This window comes from Cariama cristata, unplaced genomic scaffold (genome assembly GCF_000690535.1).
Source record: "Cariama cristata isolate BGI_N322 unplaced genomic scaffold, ASM69053v1 scaffold11773, whole genome shotgun sequence".
Classification (NCBI taxonomy): domain Eukaryota; kingdom Metazoa; phylum Chordata; class Aves; order Cariamiformes; family Cariamidae; genus Cariama; species Cariama cristata.
Genome location: NW_009608964.1, coordinates 1,703 through 8,313, shown reverse-complemented (window position 1 = coordinate 8,313; position 6,611 = coordinate 1,703). Strand labels below are relative to the sequence as shown.

The 6,611-nt window shown below is 38.5% G+C and overlaps 1 pseudogene; it reads left to right on the top strand.

Annotated features, from left to right (window-relative positions):
• Positions 1-5,331: 5,331 nt before the first annotated feature.
• On the top strand, positions 5,332-6,306 carry LOC104159450 (annotated as a pseudogene).
• Positions 6,307-6,611: the final 305 nt, after the last annotated feature.

Here is a 6,611-nt window from a genome sequence, read left to right as displayed (position 1 = left end):
GCCACTGCTCACAACCCTCTGAGCTCTGCTGTGTTTTTCTTTATGTTGCCATTATGTTGTTCTTTAATATGACATCACCTTTTTGCATGAAGGGATAGACTAAAACATGGACTGCATTAAGGACATTTATTTCAAAGAAGAAAGTTGGTGTCAATAAAAGCAAAAAAGTTAAAGGCATATTAAAGGCATACTTCTGCAATATTAAAGCATAATTCTGTAGTATTAAAGTAACAATAAAGTAGCCTCTGTGCAAATGAAATTGAGCCAGGATGAAAGTTAGCATTAGTTGTTCAGTGAATCCACAACATTTTCTCAAAGAATAAATGGAGTGGAATACAGTTGTATTGGTAAGCATGCTATATTTTATTAATATGTAGTTCACATGCACAAAGTCTGATGTGTTTTTCTTGTGTGCATGGAAATGTATATGCAGTAGCTAACAGCTCTTAAAAGCCATGTATCTATTGAAGATAGAAAGTATTGCCACAATGTTTTTATGAATTTTGCATCTACTCTGAAGAGCTAACTTTTTAATAGCCATAGTTTTCTAAAAGCCGTATAGGAAAAACTGATTTCAGATACACAAATCTCAAGAGTATATGTGATTGCTGTATTTCAGGTGGAAGTCATGTGAGCAAATGGAACATTTTTATTATATATATTTAATGATGAGGTTGAATTAACTAACACTACCTTATAGTTATCTAATATTGTTATCAGATAAGTGTATTCCATTATATAAATACTGAAAGTACTTGAATGGTGACTTTTAAATGGCAAGATCACAGTTTTTGAAGAAAAGAATATGGGTACAAAGAACAACAGGAATTGCATCACTTATGCTGAGGTCTTATTAGAAATATAATTTGGTGTAGGGACCAGTATTCTCAGTGACTGATTGGGACATTACTGTCCTAGCATTCCTCAGAAACAGAAAAATATCAATTTCTCTGATGAACTATCTCTTCTTTCCAAATTATTTTATGATTAGAGTAGCCTCATAACTTTTCTAGAGAGATTCCTAGTCTTTTTCCTAGTGGGAGCAGGGACTGAAGGAGATGAAGTTGTAAACTTAATACTTATACCATATATGTAAGAGAGACAACAAATATACAAGCAAGTATAACATGCATGACCTCTTAGGGAAACCTTATTTCCATCTGAAGAAAATGGAAGGGTTAAACTGAGTGTCTGACACCCAGTTTCCAAAATCAAAAGTTTTTAAGTTTTGATGAGAAAATTATTCTTGCATGTGTGTAAAGCTATTTAGCTAACACCCATGGAGTTGTTTTTTATCTATGTGATAGTGACAGAGTGCAAAGCTTGCTCTAACAGCTTTAATATAATAATTTTTCTTTCCTTTCTTACTACCTGTAGTTCAATAAAACCTGTTTTCATTGTAGCTGACAGTAATCTCAGGTCTAGTTTAGTATGGTCAGTAGTCTGGAACTCAGTGCAGGAAAATCTCAGATTACCAGAGAGTAGTCAGCCTGTGTAGCCTGCACCACAACAACAGGGAGTTTTCTACTAAAAAGAAACAGTGAAATATATAGCTTAGATTTGTATTCTTGTGAAAGAGAATCTCATGGGACCAATAGGTTTCGTGTTTCTTATTGTTAAAGCCCTCTTTTTGCAATATGATTTTTTTCTCTAACATGGAAATTTGGAATTTGCACATCTTGTCAAAAGTGCTAATCCCTCACCTTTGAGGAAGTCCCCAAATCCTCTCACCTTTCACCTACACCCCTAAGTCACTAGTCACCGTATAGGTTTGATGACTGAAAAAGCTATTCTAGGAACTTGCAGTGGTGGATTAACCTTTTTCCCATGTTCCAGCCAAAATAAATTTTATCTCACCCTTGTGCATTTCTCCCTGGCCAGTACATCTTCAGTCACTGTTCAGTCCATTTCAAAACACTGAATTGTTGTAGACACAGTGGAAGAATTCCATGTATTAATGGACACTTTAGGTGGAATAATTTTGTTTCATTACTAAAAAAGCAGTTAAATCTACATTAAGGGCCAACTGAATGAGTTTTCCTTTAGTGGTTTTCCAGTGAATAGTTTTTTCAAAAGTATACCAATATGTAGAGATAAGAAGGAACTTTAGTGCTGTTGACTGTTTTTCATTAAACATTTAAAGTTGACAAAAATACTGTGTTAGACTTATGAAGTTAGAGTATGAAGAAATTGCAATAGGTGATGTTTTTACATGTCAGTTGTGCCAGGTCAGATTTTTGTTAGTATGAAAACAGGAGACCTGGTTACCCAGGACATGGAGAAGGTTGAGGTACTCAATGACATTTTTGCTTAGGTCTTCACTGGCAAGTGCTCCAGCCACACCACCCAACTTGCAGAAGGCAAAGGTAGGGCCTGGGAGAATGAAGAACCACCCACTATAGGAGAAGGTCAGGTTCAAGACCATCTAAGGAACCTGAAGGTGCACAGGTCCATGGGACCTGATGAGATGCATCCACAGGTCCCAAGAGAACTGGCAGATGAAGTGGCTAAGCCACTATCCATCATATTTGAGAAGTCGTGGCAGTCCAGTCAAGGTCCTGCTGACTGGAAAAGGGGAAACGTCATCCCATTTTTAAAGAGGGGGAAAGAGGAAGACTCAGGGAACTACAGGCCAGTCAGTCTCACCTCTGTGCCAGGCAAGATCATGGAGCAGATCCTCCTGGGAACTATGCTGAGGCGCATGGAAAATAAGGAGGTGACTGGTGACAGCCACCATCGCTTCGCTAAGGGCAAATCACACCTGACAAATTTGGTAGCCTTCTACAATGGCATTACAGCATTGGTGGATAATGGAAGAGCAACTGACATCATCTACCTGGACTGCATAGTAGACTGAATAGCAGAATATATGGTACATTTTGGTATCTGTTGTATTTATCAAAAACCATCCAAGTTCTTTTTGTTCTTTTAAAATTTGAATACATTGGGTTCAGTTAATTGTCATCCACATAGGTAAATTAACATCTCTGTAGGTGAGAAGATGGAAGAGTTTGGACCTGTGTCCATCAGGAACTAGCACCTTGCTGTGTGACATGAGACAATTTTTAAAAAGCCTAGAATGATTTTAGGTTTCTAAAAGATTCAGGTTATGCTAAACCTAATGTAAGACTAAAGTATTTTTCTAGGAAGCCTGAGAGATATTTTGAAACAGTGGAAGAAAACTAGGCTACCTTAGCTGTTCTAATATTTGAGTTAAAATGCAGCTGTTTGTTTCCTTCACAGAAATGTGCAAACTCATAAAAAGCCATTCTCAGACTTCTGTTTGAAAACTGTTTAGTAATTCAGATGTGTCGGTACAGTTGTAGAAGTTACATTTCATAGTTGAAGATGGTATAAACAGTGCGCATTCAGTCTGCAAAGAGAGGCTGAGAATAATAAGTTCTGCCTTTCTATTTTAATGAGATCGCTACTTGGTTTGCTAAAAAACAATGCCTGACTGAGAAGATAGCAAAGGTAAGGAGGCCAACTAGAATTGTAATTGTGCAGAGATTGCTTTGTAACGGCAGTTTCCATAGCATTAAGATCAGCCTTGCCTCTTATTTAAAAAAAAAAATCAGGCTTATTTTACCTCCATTGGGAACATGTGCCTCAATTTCAGCATACAGGAGTAAAGCACAGTCTTCAGTCATGGCCTCAGACTGAATTAACTGAAAACCAGTTTCCTATGTCCTAATATGTCAGTGCTAGACATGCTTGAGAGGAATTGCTTTCTCTTTTTCTTATCGCCTGTGCTCTAAAAGTTTACAGTCTGCCTGTTTGAAGTTCTTCCGTTACACTCCCTCCCATAGGGAGGGCACACAAGACTAGGGAAACTGGTCATGTCAAAATGTTCGTGTGGTTGACTGACATGCCTTTGTTATATACATATAGTAAAACATGCAGTTGTGTGGTGCATTTCAGAAGCCTGTGTCTGAGCTCAGTTCTCCCCAGTTAAGGAACTGCACAGGTCAGGCTTATTATAAGCCTACAACAATGACAGAGGAACATATATACTGAAAGCACATTGTTTCCCCCATCCAAATCACACACAGATCACAGTTGTCAAACCTGTCTAGAATTAGCTGGTTTCATTATTTTGACTATTTCTGATACTGTTCCTATAATCTCTGCTTATTTAGAATCCAGTATTTAGACAAAAATATGTAATTTAAAGCAGCAGAAGTATTTAGTAGGAAGAATTAATGAGCTTTTATTGTAAATGTGCCTTTTTTCCTGGCATATAGATTAGATTGTTTGAAAAACAATCTTGCAGAGGGATCTAGATAGATTGGAGCATTGGCCTATGAGTAATGGGATGAAATTTAACAGGTCAAAGTGTCAGATTCTTCACCTGGGATAGAATAATGCCAGGCAAGTATAAACTGGGAGAGGAGTGGCTGGAGAGCAACGCTGCAGAAAGGGCTATCTTCTCCCCAGTATCCAGTGGTAGGACATGTGGAAGTGGTTCAAAGCTGCACCATGGAAGGTTTAGACTGGACATTAGGAAGCATTTCTTTACCAAGACGGTGGTCAAACACTGGAACAGGCTTCCTAGAGGTGATCGATGCCCTAAGCCTATTAGTGTTTAAGAGGCATTTGGACAATGCCCTTAACATGCTTTAACTTTTGGTTAGCCCAGAACTGGTCAGGCAGTTGGACTAGATTGTCACTGTAGGTCCCTTCCAACTGAAATAGTGTATTCTATTCCAAGAACAGTATTTAGTTTAACTATGGGAGTTACTTAATGGCAACTAGTGAGTGATTTTTTTGGTAATAACTTTAATAGTAGTGCATTATCCTTTAGTGCCCTATGTGACCGCCAAGTTAATAGAATTATTTTCCTTCAGTTTTGGTAAGAGCAGGTCAGATTCTGAATGTATGCTTTTGGTACACATTAAAGAAATGCCTAAGCTGAAAATTGAGAAGAACTCCTGTTTACCGCGTAGCGATCAAAGCATGACCCCTTACTGGCAAGCAAAAGAAATTGAAAACTAATTTCACAGTTCAGGATTAATTCTCTGTCAAATTGACAGAAGAGATCCTACACTAGAATACATTTAGCATAAATGTAGAACCTTCTCTTTGTGTGTTCCTTTCATTGTGCAAGTTATTGCTTTGATTTCATGATTCTATAACATGAGCATTTTAGAAGTTAGCTATCTGTGAATCTGGTTTAAATATCTACAAACACATCCTTTTTATCAATTAAATCTATCAGTTTGTTTCCTATTAACATCACTGATCTCTACTGATGACCTTTTCCTGAATGTGTGTTTTTCCATCTTCCCTACAGGAAGTGCTTAGAAATGATTGTCATATAAGGAGTTGGCTATGGCAAACAGGAAACGTCAAAGCACTGCAGCCAGCATGCTGGATCACAGAGTGAGAGCTTGCCCTACTTCACCTCACAACAGGGAGCCTGAAAATGAAGAAAGTGACCTTCCTATTGAAGATTATGCAGCAAAGGAGGCAGAACTACCAGCTGTCAGGCAAGGTAGTCCTACACCTGTAGAACATGAGTGCAATGATCATAGTGGAGATGGTGACTCCAGCTCTGACTATGTGAATAACACTTCTGAGGAAGAGGACTATGATGAAGGCTTGCCAGAAGAAGAGGAGGGGATCACCTACTACATTAGATACTGTCCAGAGGATGACAGTTACCTGGAAGGAATGGACTGCAATGGGGAGGAGTATGCTTCCCATGAGGAACACCATGTTGAAACAGATGAATGTCAGGAAGCTGTAGAAGAATGGGCTGAAGGTAAAATTCAGCACCAAGATGAAAATGAGGTAACAGACAGGCAAGAGTGGCAGGAAGGTCAAGATAATGGCATTCAGATCTTGGAGGATGAAGCATCATCTTTGGAGACTCAAGACCAAGAAGAAAACATACAGTATTGTCAAAGTGAAAGTGGCTATCCGGACTATTACCCAGCAGAGGCTAATGGAAACTCACAGGGAGTATCACCATACCATTCTAGAAGAGGGGATGCAGAGCTGGAAGAGCAGGAAGAGGACATTGACCAGATTGTAGCAGAAATTAAAATGAGTATGAGCATGAGCAGTATTAATAGTACAACAGAAATGAGTCCAGAGCACACTGGGACTGAAAGCATGGCACATGACTATAAAGAGACTTGTTCAAAAGGTGAAGCTGTTCACAGTGCTAACAGGCATGAGGGGAGGCCAAAATCACTGAATATCCCATCTGCCTCTAAGCACAGTGGAGATGCACCTAGAGGTTTTAAAGCAAAGTCAAGAACCCCAGAGGACAGACAGAAGTGGCCACAAGAGCAGGTATGAGGCTCTCTAACTAGACTGTCAGAGGCATTATGCAAATGTTATGTTAGTTAGTTATTCCAAACAGAATTAGAGAGGGGAGTATTTTTACTTTTTTACTTTATTGTGCATTCACAGCTACATTATCACATTGTATGTTTAGAAAAAGGTGCTGAATGTAGTCAATTTAGGTAGAGAACTAGGAAAACAGTCTTGTACAGAGAACAGACAATTTAAGTAAAACAAGGTATTCCAGATGCATGGGGCAAAACTAGTTTATTTACACTATTTTTATTCTGTAGTGACACACTAGATAAAACTGGGGTCAG